This window comes from Cyprinus carpio, chromosome B15 (assembly GCF_018340385.1).
Source record: "Cyprinus carpio isolate SPL01 chromosome B15, ASM1834038v1, whole genome shotgun sequence".
Taxonomy (NCBI): domain Eukaryota; kingdom Metazoa; phylum Chordata; class Actinopteri; order Cypriniformes; family Cyprinidae; genus Cyprinus; species Cyprinus carpio.
Genome location: NC_056611.1, coordinates 28729055 through 28749557, shown reverse-complemented (window position 1 = coordinate 28749557; position 20503 = coordinate 28729055). Strand labels below are relative to the sequence as shown.

The 20503-nt window shown below is 36.4% G+C and overlaps 1 protein-coding gene across 1 annotated transcript in view; it reads left to right on the top strand.

The window, feature by feature from the left end:
- Nucleotides 1-20503, top strand: part of LOC109103656 (protocadherin Fat 3-like) — a 298734-nt gene that overhangs the window by 29327 nt on the left and 248904 nt on the right. Inside the window, exon 2 of the mRNA XM_042740152.1 lies at nt 14387-14535. The gene's annotated coding sequence lies outside the window, so the exon portion shown is untranslated. The remainder of the gene's footprint in view (nt 1-14386; nt 14536-20503) is intronic.

Sequence of the window (20503 nt, the reverse complement as noted above, 5' to 3'; positions counted from 1 at the left end):
TGGTGTGTATAGACATGCAAGCAGTGCAGGTTCTTTTCTATGGATGTGTGGTACAGTGTAGACGTGTGAACAAAATTTTTCACATTTTAGTTGATTTAAAACCAAGTTAATTGCTTGATATGCTTATTAAATGCATCGAATTAATCACATACAGTACATCAATATTTGGAAAATATTGATTAAGGAAAGCCCCCAAATGTAGATAGTTAAAAGACATGTACACTATACAGTTTACAAATGTAGGCTCAGTAAGGTATTTTTTAAAGAAATTAAAATTATGTCATTTACTCAACTTCCCAAACTCCCCCACTGTAGAATACAAAAGAGGATATTTTGAAGAATGTTGGTATCCAAACAGTTTTGGTTCCCATTCACTTCCACATTTTCCTTCAATATACTATATTTATAATGTATTGGAAATTGTTCGGTTGCCAGCATTCTTCAAAATATCTTCTTTTATGTTTCTCAGAAGAAAAAGGCATACAAGTTTGGAACAACATAAAGGATTTAAAATATGTAAATATATATATAGTTTATGTATTCATTTATTATGGCAATTTTATTCAGCAAGGATTCATTAAATGGATCAAAAGTGACAACAACAAAAGACTTTTATAAATAAATGCTTTTCTTCTGAACTTTCGAAGATTCTGAAAAAAAAGGTAATAAAATATTTCCACAAAAATATTAGGCAGCTGTTTTCAACTGTTTTCAACATTAATAATAATCAGAAATGTTTCTCGAGCAGCAAATTCGCATCTCCCAATGATTTCTGAAGGATCATGTGACACTAAAGACTGGAGTAATGATGCTGAAAACTCAGCTTTGTATCACAGTATAAATTTCATTTTATAATATATCCACATAGAAAACTGTTATTTTAATAAAATTACTGTGTTACTGCTGAATTGTGGATACAGCCAATATAGCAATGCTGAAGCTGGTGAGAAAAGACAGAATTTGCAGTCATTCTGCAAGTGAGGTCAAAACAGGCACTTTTCATTTTTACTATAGATTTGACCGATATAAAAGCAATCAAACACCTTCTAAAGACCTTTCAGAATGGGTCAGTGGAGGAATAAAATGATGAATCTCATGTCAAAGGAAGGTCACGTTGACTTTACAATCTAGCCAGAAAGACAGAAAGTTGAAATGTGCATGATATGTACTGTAGTGACCCTGGAAGCATAAACTTTGTCTTGAATGTTTCTCTTAAAAATAAAGGTTCTTCATTGGCATTGGTGGAGCCGATGCCAATGGACAAAAGGTTCAATTGCACAAAACGTTCTTTATAGTGGAAAAGGTTTATTAAAATGTTCTTTGCACTAAGAAAAAATGGTTCTTTTAAAAAGTGATTACTGAAAGATTCTTTGAGGAACCAAAAAATGGTTCTGTATTGGAATCGCTGTGTAAACCATCTTTGGGAACATTTATTTTTAAGAATCTAAAATAGACATAAATGTCTTTGGTTTTAGCATAAATCTGAAGACTGTTTGAGGCACACGATTAATGGGGTCCATTTCTCAGAACATAATCTGAAAATCAAAAGCAAAAATGTCCATTTCCTTTCCATTTGATCTCATTGCTGACTAGGAGAAGTGGCAATCTCACTGGCGATTTGTCTTTCCCATGGACGCGTAGTAAATTGATAATTTCTCATTTTCACCTCATTATCATCACTGTTATCCCAGAGTCTGTGCAAGTCTACTATTGATTTATTGGTTTCCTACATAAGCTTCAAGTCTTCTCTCATATGCTAATATAATAATCCTAATGCGTATGCTGCCTTCAGGTCACTTCGCAATAATTATATTTACGAGATGAATGCACATGAACGCCACCGCAGTGTCGTATTTACCCGGATTTTCTTTAAGCTCCGACTCGCAGTGGAGGCCGTGTCGATTTGAAGAATCGTGGTGGAAGCAAATTGGTATTGATCATAATTAAGTTGACTGTACGATTCAGCATGCATCTTGTATAGGCCACTGTTAATGCAGAACAGCAATAAATCTTACCCCAAAATCTCCTGAGCCGGTCTCAAAAATGATAAAATACTCCAATAAACTTCAATTACACACCTTGTGCGCATCCTACGCAGTTTTATTTTATTAGTGCTCAAAAACTTCTCTTGTTTATCGCCAAGTACTGATAAAGAGATACGAAATTGCCCAATCCGTCAATTTTATTATGACCAAAATCACTTGAACACCCATCACATCATAATTACGACTTCCGCACTTGTAAGTAGGAGCATCCCAGGCGGATTTGAAAGCAGCATTGGGCCATTTGCCGAGACTGATGGAAAGATGCTGTACTCGAAGTGAAGTTATTCTCACATAAACACTGAAGTGCACTATATCAGCCTCATTAATTTAGAGGCTCCAAGTTGCGCAATTAGCTATGGAAAAGCATCTAAATGTGCTTGAGAAATGCTGGGCTTTGTGAGAAGAATATGCAACTGGCCGCAGATTTTCATGTCCGTAATCAGTCTTTGAGCACGCAAAACTGTGTGATATTGATTATACATGGTGAGAGCATTTTCAATTAGCGTGCTCAGAAAGAGGCTAATCAAATTTAACCGTGCGCTAATCACCCTCACTTGAGCGAGTCGGCAAATGAAATGCTGCAGACTCGCACCTGATTATGCTTTCTGCTTTCTACATCCCTCACTGTCTCTCAGTCTCTCCATTTCATTTAAATAAGCATGATAAACATGTTTCCTGAGAGAAATGACAGCGGGATGTTGATATTGGATGGGAAGCAAATTTTCTTTGATAAAAAATGTAGGAGTACAAACAACTCCTATTTTTCAGAGGTCGTCTGATGTTTTCTCACCTTAATATTCAGACTCTGCATATGTTATAGACTTGACTCTTTGAAAGCAGTGGACTGGTTTGGATGGGTATGTTTATTATTTTGATCCTTCTCATAAGAGTATCCATTCCAAAATTGTGTCTTTGATTGCTTTTGTAATTTGATTTGTGAAGAGGGAGTTTGTCAGATATCTGCAGCATCACAGCATGTGAAGAAATGGCAAGTAACACATAGAATTAAACAAATTAAACATAAATTTTTGAAGCAGAAAGACTTAAAATGTTCTCCTGACAAATCTTAAATATATATAAAATATGTATGTAAATGAAAACATTATACACACACATATTTATCCTGCTTTTATCCTGCTCCTGCTTGTTAGATCTTCTTCTGAGAAACAGACACTTGTCATCTTAATGTTCTAGTGATGTGCAGTCTTTCATAAAGCCCAGCTTTAGTCTCATCAGACCATCAAACTTTTCTTTAAGGTTGTCACTGGTCTCTTGGGGGCCTCCCTCTTTTCTCTCCTTGTTTTTCAGGACGGCCTGCTCTAGATAGATTTATAGCTGTGCCATACTTAATTATTGATTTAACTGTCCTCCATGGGATATTCAATGACTTGGATATCTTCCTGTTACCATCATCATCCCCCGTCTTGTGCTTTTCAATTACTTTTGATGTGCCAGGAGTTTTCTTTTTCCTTCACAACACAAGATCTGCTACAATACTGACTCAGCAAAAGTTAGACTTGCCGATAGCAATGTATTTATACTACAAACGGCTGAAACCATGTGAATACACAGTTTAACCATTTTTAATATATACATATTATATATATATATATATATATGTATGTAAAGTGCTGTTGAATGATTAATCACAATTAATCGTATCCAAAATGAAAGTTTTTGTTTATTCAATATATGTGTGTATACTGTGTATAAATATTATGTATATTTAAAGACACAAACATTCAGTATATATTTAGAAAATATTTACATGTATTTAGATGGATATATTTATATTCATATGATTTTTATTATCATATACATAATAAATAAACACTGTATACACAAGTTATAGTGAACAAAAACTTTTATTTTGGATGCGATAAATCATTTGACAGCACTAATATATATATATATATATATATATATAATTATGTAGCGATCAAAATTGTTAAATCATAATTATGTAGCGATCAAAATTGTTAAATCATGTATGTATGTATGTATGTTTGTTTGTATGTTTCATTATATTTTATTCTTCTACATGCTTTATTAAAGATTTGGTGTAATTGTAACTGTATATAGTCTTCCTGTGGCTCAGTGGTAGCTTTGCGTTAGCAGCGCAAAAGGTTGTGGGTTCGATTCCCATGGTGAACACAAGTTAGGTAAAAAAAAAATGATAAGCCTGAATGCACTGTAAGTCGCTTTGGATAAAAGCGTCTGCTAAATGCATATATGTAAATATATATAAATATAATTATTTATATTTACAATTATTTAGAATATAGAATATAAAATTATACAGAATATAAATATATATATATATATAGAATATAAAATTATATAGAATATAAATATATATATAGGATATACAATTAAAACAATATAAAACTATAAATTGCATATTTTAATATTTTAAAATTATATAATACAGAGGGGAAGATCACAACAAAATGAGAAACCCATACTATTTAAAGAAATAACATCTATTTTTTTTCTTTTATCCTTAGTCGCACATGGTTTTATCACTGCAAACTAGAACAGCCTAATTAGCCTTTTAAGGGTGTTATGTTAGATTGTGTAAATGAAGTGCTAAGTAAGTCTAGAGCTACAGAGGCTTGACCACTGACCTCTCCATTTAATCTGGTGCTGGGTGTATGTCACATAAGTGAAGAAATACGATTGGACATGTTGAAGCAGCTTTCACAGCTTAAGTTGATTCAGCACCACGGACAGTGGCGCAGCAGAGCCTCACTACAGCACAAAGGTGACCGCTTAATATTCACCCATCACTGCAGATTTGAGAAGACGAATCTCCTTGATTTTATTGTAAAAAAACAAATAAATAAAATTTTAACTTTTATAAAGAAATAGTTCACTCAATAATATATATATTTTTCCATTTACTCTCCTTTTTTTCCCAAACTTATATGCTTTAACATATCCATAAACACAAAATGCAAAGTTTCTCAAAGGCATTTGCATACAACAGTCTATCAACCTAAAATATTAGTAGTAGTAGTAGTAGTAGTAATATCAATAATAATAATATAAAAGCGTTATACAAGTAGTCTATATGACTTGTCCTTTATACAGGGCTTGTAAACAATGCTTTGTTGTGATGACTGAAATGTCATTATTGCCTTGAAAAAAAAAAATACTTTACAATTTACATAAAACCAGTAACATTTGCTGACAAGGATTTAAACAACTAAATATGGAAAACATTTTATGCTTTTTGTCTATTCATTTAGATTGGGGGCCTGAAAACTCGAAGTGGAAGGTTTTTTTTTTTTATACTGTTATTGTCTCTATATGTAAACTAAAAACACGAACTTGTGAATATGGAGACATCATATGCATATGTGTTAGAATTATATCAAAAGAAGAAAATAAATAAACAACGATTCATATCTATAAGATAAAGTACGAAGATGAATAATAGCCACAAATAAGTTAATTATGTTGGATTGAAAAAATTACAGTATCTGTTTTTTTTATTTATTTTTTTATTGCTGTTCTATTGTTCTTGCAATTAGGAGTAAAGATGCTCTTCATTTATCAAAGTAATCTGTATAGTGTTTAATGAATCTGCACTTAAAAGCATGACATTAACTTGAAAATAACAATGCTGTCTTGACATCATAACACTGCAGCTTTAGAATAATTAGTCACATGACATTTACGTCTCTGCTGATTGGCTCGAAAATTCTGTGGTAGATTTTAAATCACATACTTCCTTTGGCAGCCAGACACCTGCTGTTGAGATGAATGGGAATGATAACGGATGTCTCTTTCCGGGTATTATAGACTCCATGGGTGTGCCTGTGTCAGATTATCATTTATCTTTTAACAAAGATGTGAACACACTTTTGGCTCAGAGGAGCCTTGTGATGAATGCAAGGAGATCAATCCTTATTTAGTACACAGACAGTTAAAGCATTCTGCTGTCTGCTCTATTGCTTGATGAATGGCCTCTTTTATACGATGAGTGTCGGTGATGAAAAGACTCACAGTGAAGTTTTGCATAAGTGCTCTGTTCTGTATCAATGCTTTAGTGCATCATGTCTCGAGAGGACCACCATCGCTCTAGCGCTCTCTCTGAAACTTATAGCCACCCACATACAGGTAAGAGTGTGATTAATGCCCCTTTTGCATTACGGGCCCATTGAAGGACCTCTGCTCCAATAAATCAATCACCGATTCATGCCACTCTCACTCTCTGTTCTGCTGTTTAACTCTCTGATCACACAGTCGCCGGCTGAACTCTGGAAATGAGAACAGATTTACAACCCGGCACGCAAGCCACTATCGCAAAGATTATACAGAAGAGAGAGCGGGAGGGAATGAGATAGCAGGGAAGAATTGAGAAGGGAAGTAATGAGGTAAAGGATTCGATAGTGGGAGAAACAGGAAGTGGACACGCAGATCAACAAAGTAAGAAGAACAGATGCATGATGTGAGGAGAATCTGTATTTATCTGATAACGTGAGCTGGTCGTTATCGCAAAATAAACAGGCAGGATGATCAGGATGGCCCACAATTATTTTGAATGACCAAGTTGCAATATGCTATCTTGCTTATTAGATGGATACTTTGACATGAAAATTTCAAAGAGTTGAAATTATTAGTCATTTGAGAAGTGAGAGAGCATGAAAGAAGCACAGAAAAGGAAATCATTTAATACTAGATAATGTTTGTCAAGACAAAATATAAAATAAATAAATAATTAAAGCTTGGCCAGAGAGCTTAAAATGGTCTTAAGTCAGAAGGAATTATGGTTGAAGTAGTTATAAGTTTGAGTAGATAGATAGTAGATAGTTCATTCCAACATTCATTCCATTTTTAGAAAACTGATCAATTATAAGTTAAAATCAGTTAAAACCAATTATCGGTTAAAAATATAATATAAATAAATGAATAAAAGTATAAATACCAATTACTTTTGAAAACAGTTAAAACTATTATCAATTTAAAGTATGAAGATATAAGAAGTACTGATACTGATACTGATTACTTTTGAAATAAGTTAAAGGGGTCATCGGACGCCCATTTTCCACAAGTTGATATGATTCTTTAGGGTCTTAATAAAAGGTCTGTAACAGTTTGGTTTCACAATGGTAGTGTAAAAAACAACACATTTTTTACCCTGTCAAAAGCAGCTCTTTTCTCTTTTAAAATTCTGCTGTTGGTGAAGCTGGACCACGAATGATTCAAAAACAAACGTAATCCTCTGTGTCTTCTGTGGCTCAGATGTCAGGATTAAATAATGACTGCTATATTCATTATTACATCCAACAACAGAACACCTCATTCGCTTAGGAGTCATTCTTGTCTACATCTGCTCAGGTGGTGAAACAATGGAAGACTGATGACGGCTCACTCAGGGCGGATCTAAGGTAAGGCACCAGTCCAGTCTGTGCTGAAACACCACTGTCAATCAAACTATCATGGGAGGGGCCTGTTTTTGTGATGTCACACAGACAGGTATCTGAGATTGGCTCGATTAGAGAAAGGGGAAATTATTTAACGAGGAAAAAAAAAAAAAAAAAACCGGGTGGATTTTTCTCATTATAGGCTGGTTATGTACACACACTGCCAACACACATTTCAGCTCAAACAACTTGTAAAAGTGCATGTGGCATCCGATGACTCAGATGAAATTATCAATTAGAAGTATAAAAATATAAGTATCAAAAGTAATAAAAGTATCAATACTGGTTACTTTTAAAACCAGTTGAAACCATTATCGATTAAAAGAATAAAAGATTTTTAAAGTTTAAAAGTATAAGTATAAATAGTAATGAAAGTATCTATACTGAATACTTTTAAAAGCAGCAATAAATGTAAATAAATAAATATAGCAATCTCATTCAGAACAATCTGAAGGTATGACCTAAGTTTGGTGGTTGTAGCTGTAAAGTACTAAAGGAGTTCAACAATTTTATTCCCAGAAGAAGAATATTAAGTTTAAATTGATTTCTCAATCAATTCACAATCTTTCTCAATCTTATGAATCTGTATGATATGATTCATAGGACAACGTATGATTTTATTACAAAAGCTTAAACCTAACCATCAGTGGGATCAGTAACCATAAGCAGGTCCTATAAAAACATATAAATGAGATCTGCCACCAATTCACCAAAAAGTAAAATGGTTATAAAGTGCCCTGAGACAGTGTTGAATTGAGCAATCAGAGGGGGTAAACTGTACAGGAAAATGGCAAACTTGAAATCAAGCAGAAATACAGTGAGAAAAATGGACTTAGGGTCTGAAATGTGGTTTAACATATACTCATAAACAGCTATCCATTAGCATTCCCATTCATCTCAGTGGCAGTTACACAACTTATATGCTACAAAGTTTGCTTAATGGTCAGTTTTCAATTCTGTTATTGCTTTAATTTCATTTGTATGTTTTATTTCACCAGAATGTGTGGCTACTTTTAAATGTCAGTCGATTATAGCCCAATGTTGCAGATGCAAAATCCTATTCTAACCAGCCAAACCAAACCAAACCAAACACATTAAGCCAGTTAAAAGGCATTAAGATTAACTTGCTGTAAATTTGCAAACACATCAACAAGTCTAGTTCAGGAGCAGTGACATTGTCATTGGTCAGACGTCGCAACTTTTTGGTTGCATGACAGATCATTTCTTTCCCAAATGCTTGTGTTTTTCCTCTATGTCTTTGCTTTAAACCATCTCCTTTGAAATAAATGGATTCCTAGTGCTATCTGATAAACTGGTGTGTAGATTTCCGTACCTTTAGTGTGTGTGTGTGTGTGTGTGTGTGTGTGTGTGTGTGTATTTGCCACACCTGCCCTCATCATATTATTCTTACTCAAGATCCTCATCGCTTTAAACAGAAACAGAGAATAAGAGACAGAAGATACCTGTCTTTTCTCAGCCTCTGCTTCCTGTCCTCTAAAAGTTGCTTAATTATGTCTGCATTTATAATTGATGGGTGTTGAGCAACCTGTCTCTCTCACACACATGCACTTGGAATATTAAAGCGTGTCTCAAAGCAACATGTCAGGTGTGTTTTATCGTAATGGTTCATTAAACGCCTTGTAGTGTTTTGCCTGTTAGATTGTTAGTGCGCACAGATTCATTATTTAACATCTAAACCTTATGGTAGTAACACCCCCAAAGACCACACCAGGTAAATTAGAGGTCAAGGAGTGTGTGAATTTAAGTGTTCAAAGCACTTATGCTAAGTGCTGGGGTTTTGTTTTGTACAATGGCTAACGGTTATCAAGAGTGGTACAGGTATTAACCTATTGGTAAGCCCTGCACCCCTTAGTTACTGTTGCTTACTTGGACAAACAAACGGAGTTGCTAACTGTCTTAATGACAGTTGTCAGTGTGAAAACCTTGTCCCAAGATGTTTTTGATAAATTTGGGACACAGAAGGTCGAGGAACATTTAAGTGGGACTTAAATACGCCATGAAGGGATATATAAAATATTATAATTTTTTTTATATTAATATGCTCTGGTCATAGAGCTTTTCTAGGTGAATGCTTTTAGGCTGAATGGATAGTATCTGCGAACTCTGACCCAGTTCATTTTCTGGCTTTCATGTGTGTAATAAGCTGTGTTTTCCTGCAGCTGTGAACCTGGGGTGTCAAAATACTATTGGGTAAGTTGTGGAATCACACAGACCAAATCAAAGACAGACATTCTGACATGGAACACTTTTGTTCAGACACCACTGTTTAATAGTTTTATTTATTTTTTCTCCCACATATTATTATTTCATATCTGAAACCTGTCGTCTTGCCCTTAAATTATAAAAAAAAAAAAGTGCATTTGTTGTAGACTTGCCAGCATGCAGTCAAAATTGGCCCTGTTTACAGTATCACGTTGTTGTTTTTTTAAGAAGTGAGAACATTATTGTAAAAAGTACTTAACATTTGGCATGCTAATGTGTGCTACTGCTAGTTAGTTAACCTGAAAGAGAGAGGAGTTATTTTGGCATGTCTAATTTTAGCAGGACTATCCATTACACAAGAGTTGAGTCTACATGCTATTTTATTAAACACATTTGCAGCACATGGAAACACTGTTCACAGTTGAATCAAGTTTAGCTAAAGAATGATTTTGTGTTGAGTGTAATATTGATGTGATAATGAATTGATGTATCATGCATCCCTAATATTGGCAGTTATTGAACGAGTCTGGGAGAGGAAATTGATTTGTTGCTTTTATTTCTCTGTTAGTAAAATGTTAGCATTGTTAGCATTTCACAAAGTTTCTTTATATGATGTTTCTTGAGATTAATACATAATTTCCAAGAAGTATCATAACTATACTGACATACTGATGAACAAATTTTGTAACAGAATTACAAGTGATTGTAAAAGAAAAAACACAGTATCACAAACGTTATTACAGGATGTGCACTATTTAATTTTTTTAATCATACTATATGATATATATTTGAAGTCATGCACATTTCATTCAGTTAATCATGCTGTAATGAGTTATTTGAGAACTTTTACTGTATATTCATAAATGAATTGCTGTCATTAGCAGTCTGGTGTGAATCTCTCACACATGATCACGCTGTACATCAGTAGATGTGGTCTGTCCCATTTCAGTCTCAACTCTCTTCAGTCTGGAGCAGCAGTGAGGCATCCTGATGATGTTTTCAGCGTCGCTCCTCATGAACACATACAGCAAACAGTCCACAAGCGGGTTTAACAGATAAAGAACACCAGTAAATCTGAACAGACTGGAGGTATTATTATTACGCACAATCAATAAAATATTAATTGGTAGGATTAGAAAAGTGTAACTCATCAACACAAAGAAAAGAGGAGCTAGAACTAACTGCTTCTTTACAGGAGTGAGAGAGATCGAATGTGAGAGAGACCTACATGAACCAACAAAACACACAATGATCACTGCATAGAAGATTAAGGGCATGTAGAATAGGATCTCAATCAAAATAAAATCTGGAATAATGTCGAAAGATAATAATAAGAAGAAAATTATTATTAAAATAAAAGGCAGAAGCCAACCGGTCAGTGACGTACACACAAAACATTTGACTGAGCGATAAGACCTGTGCCAAACAGGATGAGCGATCAGAACATATCTCTCTAGGGCTATACATGTCATGAAATAAAAACCTGTGTAACTAGTCCACATCATTGTGGTGAGTGAGATGGTCCACATACTGGGACTGGTGAAGAGTAACATGCAAACAATCTGTATGAGATCTGAGGCGAGCAGATTTATGACAAAAACTGGAGCTGAATGATGTAATTTGATGAGAGAATAAACCGCATAAATAGCCAAACAGATTAAGGGAATTTCAATGCTAGAGATTATCGAGATGTAGACAGTTCCTGCTTTTATGAGTTGATTATAGTCTGCTTTGTAGTTCTTGCTTGGTTCGGAAGCATATGGTTTTAGCTCATCTGTGGTGATGTAAAGATTGCTGTCAGATGTCACTAATGGAGGTGCGGCAGTTTCCATCACCACTGAAACCTGGAAATGTAGAAGCCAACAGACTGAATCGAGACGCTCTTCACCTTACTCTTGTAATCTTGTCTCCACCAATATTTGCCAGACCTACGATTTAAGATTACGAAAAAAAATTGATCTAATATACAGTAATTAATTACATTGCACCATAGATCAAAATGAGATCTTATAATAAGGCAAGAGTTCTCAAACTTTTTTGTCAGCAGGACCCCTTAGATTTTAAAGGTTTATTTGAAGTTAACATTTTTATAATTTGATGGCACATTCACATATTTACAGTTCTCTAATGACAGTAAACATTCAAGTAAACAGATATTATATTATCTATATCTTGTTAGTATTCTTTTGAAGTTGTTTTTCTATTCAATTCAATTTAGTTCAGTCATGAGTTGCACTTAAATTGGACTACATTAAATGTTTAACTTTTCATCAACTCATGAATCCACAGGTTAACCCCCGTTTGGGAAACTTTGTAATAAGGAAATATCACATACGCAATTTTTGTTGCTGTGGGTGATCAAGCCCTTTTTACCCTGACAACTTCAACAGTGAACAAAATTAACATATGAACACACAGTTGACTATCAGATCTCAATATAGAATACGTAAAGTGATAGCAGTATGGTGTTTCCCAAAAAAAGAGAAACATTTTAAATGTAAAAATACACATGAATTATGAATTACAATCTTAACAGGATTATTCCTTAAAAATTTGCTAATACTTTCAGGACAACATCTTCCCAGCCATACAAAGAAGTCCTACCTTTAATCATCTGTGTTGTGATGACTGTACTTCACTGCAGATTGAAACCCTTGTTTTATCATGAAGCTGAACTGACATGTGAAATGTGGGAAGGTTCTTCACATCATACAGGGTTGGGTGTTGCTCAGTAAAAGCAGCTAATGGTATACAACTGCTTTTCAGTCCATTTGGAGCCACTAATTTGTTGCCACAGTTGCTGCTCCTTTATTCATCAAGTAGATGATTGTATTAAATGCAAAACAAAAGTGTGTTATAACTGGTCCCTCTGGAAGACTTACTTTTTCCATTTTCTATCTATCTATCTATCCATCCATCCATCCATCCATCCATCACCAGATTCACCAGTTGATTTATGTAATCATACAGTGATGTCTCACATACACAATTATATTATTCAAGCACCCAATAATTAAGTAAAATAATCTTACTTGAAATATCTCCTGTAGTTGGAAAAAGATGCATCTACCCTGTTAATTTGACTCATAGGCATTTACTGAAGGGTAAAGAAGCACCAAAATATCAACACTGTAGGACCAACGTGTCTATAAAACACATATTTTTAGTCTGTCTAAATTATGTTCAGACAGCGATGTTTACCAGAACAAACTTTTTAGGACTTAATCAAGAACCCGTTGTGGTTGTTGTTGTTTTTAAATACAATTTTTTATCACAAGAACACTTAAAGAAATTTTTGTGCTTATGTGTTCTTTTCTTTGTGTGTCAAATTTTATAAAATGTTCATTTTAATTATTATATTGTATTTATGATATTGTGTTGTTGAATGTTTTATATCTGCCATGTAACATCAGTTGAAACTGATATGGCAATAAATTTAAATACAACCAACCAACTTTAATGATGTAAAATAGGGCTGCAAAATCAATTAATTGTGATTAATCACATCCAAAATAAGTTTGTTTACATAATATGTGTGTGTGCTGTGTAGATTTATGTATATACACACACACACAGTACATGTATATATTCAAGAAACATTTACCACATTTTACCATTATTTAACATTAAGAAATATTAACCATATTTATATGATTTATTTTATATTTAAATATATATTTCTTAAATATATATGTATACAAATGAATACACTTAGTACACTCACATATATAATGTAAACAAACTTTTATTTTGGATGCGATTAATCGCAAATACAGCCCTGATGTGAAATGCATAGAAAGTGAATAGACTAGTATTAATCAACTCACCTTATTACATAAACCACAAAAAAAAAAAAAAAAAAAAAAAATTCTCCATTTGGCTCATTCAAGTTTTCAAGTTAACTGCTTGGTTTACTCATGCTCATTTCAGCATCTCATCAATTCTCCATAGACAGTTCTCTGAGTCCAAACTATTTTCTCAGTTCTTTGTAATGTTGACTGGAGAATTGCTGTAACCATTAACCGACTCTTGACTTGAGAGGTACTGCTAACAGTGCACTGCTGTTGACTTGAGAACTACTGCCACTGGATCACTGTTGTATTTCCAATACATTTTATTTGTTATACTTTATGTTTTTTTAGCAAAACATGACCGGTGCTGTTCATGTGGTAGCCCTGTAGGGTTGTGCATCTAATGGGTCACTGTGATTTTGCCAAGCAAGACATATGTTCCTGGATCAACATCTTTTGTTGATCCTGGATCAACATAACTGTCCAAAAATATACACTTAACCCAATCCCTACCCCTAAACCCAACCCTACCCATAATTTATTCCTAAAATCAGTGTGGAATGATAGCTGATTAAGGCACCTAACCCAGATCGTAAGCCTAAAACAGATATTTTCTGAAAAGTTATCCTCAATTCTGATTGGTTGATAGGAATGTTGTTCCAGGATCAACAAGGATGTTGATCCAGGAACATGTTGTACTTGGTGGAATTACGTTCACCGTGTCTAATGGTCCATTGTTCATTTTAGGACTTAACCAGAACATGCTTTATTTTTAAATTCATTATGGTTTGGCGTGTGTGAACACACAAAGATGTTTAGCTCACAACTGCTTTTTTTTGGTTGTAGTGGCATGCACTTTTCTGCCAGGGCAAGCTAACACTGCAATGCTCTCCAGGGAATACATCCTGAGCCTGCACTCAGCTGCCAGTTCTGCGGATCCAGTGTATGACATCCCTGTGGAATTGCGGAGAACTACCCGCAGGATTGTACAGCGGAGCTATGGCAGAGCCCAGTTTTCGGTGAGGAAGACTAAAAGGAAAAGGGGTAAGTGTGGAGGAGTTAAACACAGGTTGAAAGTGTATCACAGACATACCCCGCTGCATAATATTATACTGAGTAAAGTATGCTTCCTTCGACACAAGATGGATGAGTTGCAAGGGAATGTGGCCTTCCTTCACGAGTACAAACTCGCACATGGTGGTGTTAACAGAAACTTACTTGGATGACTCAGTCACTGACGACTGCCTATGGTTTAGTGGATACTCTGGACCTGTACAGAGGACAGTGCCTTGGTTCATGCTCAATTTCAACGTAGTACCCTTTGGTAAAGCGGCACGGGGTATGTAAAGTTGATGTATGGTACATTTTGCAGCTATTTTCAAAGTCAATATGAGCTCGTTTGTATGTGTATGTTAATCAGGAGCTCTGCTTGTTAATTAGTTGTTTCAAATTGTCTTAATTCATTTCATCGTTTATTTCTCTGTAAATGTGAACATTATTTTTCATTTTTGTTCTGTATACAAGTTCTATAGAGTCACAAACTAGAGTTTAATGGTGCTCTTCACAAGTGAAATATAGAAAGAAGCACCTGTCAGAAACTTTGTGTGTCCCGTTTATGGATGCCAAAGGGCAGCAACAACATTTGCTAGAATGTTGTTTGTTGATTTTTCCTTTGCGTTCAACACAATGAATCCTATCATTTTAGCGAAGTTTGTGAATTTGATGTGAGTCACGGTTTGATTTTATAGATGTGGAATGGAGTGTTTGTCAAATACTCGTTACGTCAATTGGATCTCCTCAGGGATGTGTACTGTCTTCAGTTCTAGTTATACTAAATTAATGTCGCAGCACTAAGAATAATTGTAATGTAGTTAAATATGCTGATGAGACAGTTTTTCTATCTTTGTTAACAAGTGCAGAATGTGATGACAGTAATGATCACAATGAGTTCTTTTAGTTGTGCAAAGACGCTGAATTACAACTGAATATTACTAAAACGAAAGAGATGGTAATTGATTCCACAAAAAAGAAACCCGCCTAAAATTATAAAAATAAATATTAAAATGTAAAAAAATATAAAAATCTAGAAGAGTAAAACTACCTTTTTGATACTACTTTAAAGTTCCAGCAGAACACAGAGGCCATTATTAAGAAAATGCCTCAAAGAATGTATTGTACGTTCTTAGGAAATTGAACTCTTTCATTGTACAAAAAAACATACTGAGAACTTTTTATACCACCTTTATTGAGAGTATCTTGAGTTTTTCTTTTTTATACACTCATCACACTCTCTTAGGAACAAGAATCGTTTGCAGACCTTAGTTAGGACTTGCTCAGAAATTATTGGTGTGCCTCTGCGGAGTCTAGCAGAATTGTACGAGCAACAAATTCTAAGAAAAACTTGTTGTATCACGGGAGATGACTGTCACCCCTTGAAGGTTTACTTTGAAGTATTGCCCTCTGGAAGAAGATTCAAAAGCATTGAATGTTCATCTAATAGATATAAATTCACTTTTGTTCCAGAGGCTATAGGTTTTTGCAATTCAAAGCTTTAGTAAGTGTTTTTTTTTTTTTTTATTGTATTGTTTATGTATGGAATTTATTATGAAGCATGCACTAACTTGATCACTAATTAATTATCTTTTATTAATTAACATGTAAAACCTTACTTACACAATAAGTTAACTATATAAAAATGCTTCAAAATTAACAAAAAAAGCTGCAAACAGTGTCAGAATGTTTCTGATTTGGTTCATAAAGTTCACTAAAAAGAATTGGTCCAAAAGAATCATTCCTTTGTGAACTGGACATCACTACTAAGCAATTCAGAAAATTTACGACCACTTTAAGAAAAATAAAATGAGATAATTTCTGAGGAATGTACAGACAGTAACATAAACTCACTTAGTGGACACATTTCATTCACTGAATCACTAAAAGATGCTTGCAAATATATGTGACTGAAGTCAAGCACATTTCATTCAGTTAATCGTGCTGTAATGAGTTATTTGAGAACTTTTACTGTACATTCCTAAATAAATTGCTGACATCAGTCTGGTGTGAATCTCTCACACATGATCACGCTGTACATCAGTAGATGGTCTGCAGATTGTCTGTCCCATTTCAGTCTGGACTTTCTTTGGTCTGGAGCAGCAGTGAGGCGTCCTGATGATTTTCTCAGCGTCGCTTCTCATGAACACATACAGCAAACAGTCCACAAGCGGGTTTAACACATAAAGACATAAAGTAAAATCCTTCAGATGATTTACAGAATTGCCTATTTTTTTATGCACAATAAATAAAATGTTAACCGGTAGGATTAGAAAGGTGTAACTGATCACCACAAAGAACAAAGGAGCTAGAACTATCTGCTTCTTTAGAGGAGTGAGAGAGATTGAGTGATAGAGAGACCTGCATGAACCTACAAAACACACAATGATCACTGGATAGAAAATGAAGGACATTAAAAATATCAGGACATTTGTCAAATAAATAATTGGAAATGTTATAAAAGATACAAGCCAACCAGTCAGTGAAGTACACACAAAATATTTGACTGAACAATGAGATCTGTGCCAAACGGGATGACCGATCAGAACATATCTTTCTATGGCTGTACATGTCATGAAATAAAGACCTGTGAAACCAGCCCACATTATTGTTGTCTTTGAGATGATCCGTATAAGTTTGAAAGGACTGATGTAGAGTAACATGCCAACAATCAGTATGAGATCGGAAATTAGTAGATTCATGACAAAAACTGGAGCAGCATGTTTAGATTTGATGAGAGAATAAACAGCATAAATAGCCAAACAGATTGAGGGAATTTCAATGCTAGAGATGACTGAGATGTAGATGATTACTCCAGCTTTCAGTTCAAAGTTATCTGTGTTGTTCTCACTTGGATTGGAAGCATTCATTTTTGGCTCCGCTGTGGTGCTGTATTGTTTGCCCTCAGATGTCATTAATGGAGGTCCGGGAGTTTCTATTGCCAGTGATATATGGAAATGTACTGTAGAACTAGTGGATTTAATCAAACCATTTTTTCCCCAGTCTTGTAATCTTGTCTCCACCAGTAGTTGCAAGACCTATGATTTGAGATTATGAAAACGTTTTTAAACTAACATGCATTGATTAAATGGCATTATTGACACGTCATTTCAAAGTGGGTCATTAAAAATGTGAAAATTCCACATAGACGATTTGCGTGTGTTTTCTTTGTGTTATTGCAGGTGATCAAGAGCATTTTCAACTTTTTTTTTAACAAGCACATTCTACTTTAACTAAATATGACCATGAACATGTTGAATGTGCTAGGTAACGTCATATAATAGAATACATGGAATAACACAAAATATTCATGTTGAGGTATGACACATTAAATATTACTATCTGAACAAAAACAAACAAACAAACAAACAAAAAATACCCTGTTTAGTTCTGTCAGATCATGTAAAGTCTATTCAGCTGGACAAATAAATACAATCCTACCTTCATTTGTTAAGCTCCTGATGTCTGTACATTACTGCTGGCTGGAAAACTCGATTTATAATGAAACTGAACCGACACATGAAATTTGGGTTGGGTGTCACCCAGTGAAACGTCTTGGTTACGTATGTAACCCTCGTTCCCTGAAGGAGGGAACGGAGACGTCACGTCGGATGACCGACAAATTGGGATCTCGCTTAAAGAGACCAATCTACTTCGAGTGTAAACTAAACAAGCCAATGCACATTGGCATGCAATTATTGCATCCAGCTGCCCCTGATCACAGCTTGAGCATAAAAAGGCAGCAGGTGGAATGCACACCAGGTTTTTGCTGAGGAGCCGAGCCGGTGACCCAGCTGCTCAGCGGTGGTACAGCAGCCATGACGACGGGATGTGACGTCTTCGTTCCCTCCTTCAGGGAACGAGGGTTACATATGTAACCAAGACATTGCCTTTCAGTTGGTCACTCTCGACGTCACGTCAGCCACTGACAAATTGGAATTCCCTACCAAAGCGCCATGGATGCTGCCCCTTCCAGTGTCCTGTACAAGCCACCTGCACCCCTTTTTGGTGTAGGCCAGGGCTCGCAACAAGATGACCATTCACTGGTGTCATAGCACTACCCACACAGTGAGATTGGATAACATTGGAAAAACATACCCGTTCCACTTGGAACAGGGACGTTGCGGAAGCCCCATCCTTCCCGAAGGAGGTTTCGGAAGCAAATACACATATGAACATCCGTTTAGGTGCATATGGAAAATCTCATATAAATGCAACCCAAACGGAAAAAGCAGAAGTCTGCGGGGGAAACATGGACTCTGAGGCTATACCATGGACTTTACACATATGGGATCCACTTAGGTCTCACATATGGACCCCAGCCTTCTACCAGTTCTCGAGGATTCATCGAGTGAAGGCCTGCCACCGGAAGTTCCGCCACGTCAGGACACCGGCTTCATATGAAGGCTATAGAATCTAGAGAACGTGTTGGGTCTCTCAACCAGCCTGCAGCTCTAAAAATATCTGTCAGTGAGGCACCATGAGCCAGCGGCCAGGAGGATGCAATACTTCTAGTAGAGTGAGCTCACAACCTGAGTGGGCAGGGCACACCCTGTGCCTGATAAGCCAGGGCAATGGGATCCACAATCCAGTGGGCCATCCTCTGCTTAGAGATGGCTTTCCCCTTCTGCCGGCCTTTGTAACAGACAAAGAGCTGGTCTGAGGTCCTAAAGCTTTGTGTCCGGTCTATGTAGCATCTCATGGCCCGGACGGGACAGAGCAAAGATAGGGCTGAGTCTGCCTCCTCTGGGGGCAGTGCTTGCAGGTTCACCACCTGATCCCTGAAGGGAGCAGTGAGAACCTTGGGCACATAGCTGGGCCAGGGCCTTAAGATTACCTGGGAGTCAGTCGGCCCTAACTCTAGTCACAAATCCTGACCGAAAATGCATGCAGGTCCCCTACCCTCTTGATGGAGGCCAGTGCAAGCAGGAGCAGAGTTTTCAATGAAAGAAGCTTTAGTTCGACTGACTGCAAAGGCTGAAATGGACCCTGCTGTAGTGTTTTAAGCACTAGAGACAGGTCCCAAGAGGGTATGGAGGGGGGCCGGGGAGGATTTAACCTTCCCACCCCCCTAAGGAACCTGATGACCAGGTCATGCTTACCTACCGACTTCCCTTCCATGGGGTCATGGTTAGCAGCAATCACAGCAACATAGACTTTAAGGGTGGAGGGAGACAGCCTTCACTCCAGCTCTTGCTGCAAAAAGGAAAGCACAACCCTGATCCGGCATCTCCGGGGGTCTTCTCAATGAGAAAAACACCACTCGATGAACGGGTTACACTTCAAAGAGTAAGCGTGTCTTCTAGACGGTGGTCTCGCCGAAGTGATGGTGTCCACTAACTCTTGGGGTAGGTCACCAAGAACCTCCACGTCCCATCCAGGTACCAGACATGAAGTTTCCAGAGGTCTGGATGCAGGTATCACAGGGTGCCCTGTATCTGAGTCAGTAGATCTTTCCTCAGAGGAATCTGCCAAGGAGGGCTGTCGCGAGAAGCATTAGTTCGGGGAACCAGGTCCGAGTGGGCCAATATGGCGCCACAGGCAGGACCTGCTCCTCGTCCTCCCTGACCTTGCACAGTGTCTGTGTGAGAAGGCTCAGTGGGGGAAATGCATACTTGCGAAGGCCCTGCAGCCAGCTGTGTGCCAGTGCGTCCGTGCCGAGTGTTTCAGAGAGAGGTTTCTGGAGAGGCAAACAGGTCTATCTCTTTCAGTGTGGACGTCCTTTGTCCACATGTGTACATTCAGTAGACAATGTTCTGCATTCGAATATGCATATGTTTGTCTCTTTCTGGTGTCATGTGTGTAGAGTCTGTCTTTGTGTATTTGTCATTTCTTGTTTTCCATCTCGGTGATAAGACTGCTGTCCACAGTCTCTGAAAATGGTTTGATTTCTTTATTTCTCTTTTCCATTTTCCAGTCATTTCAATTTGGAAAAGTCCTTCTAGCTGTTATTGCAGTTTGT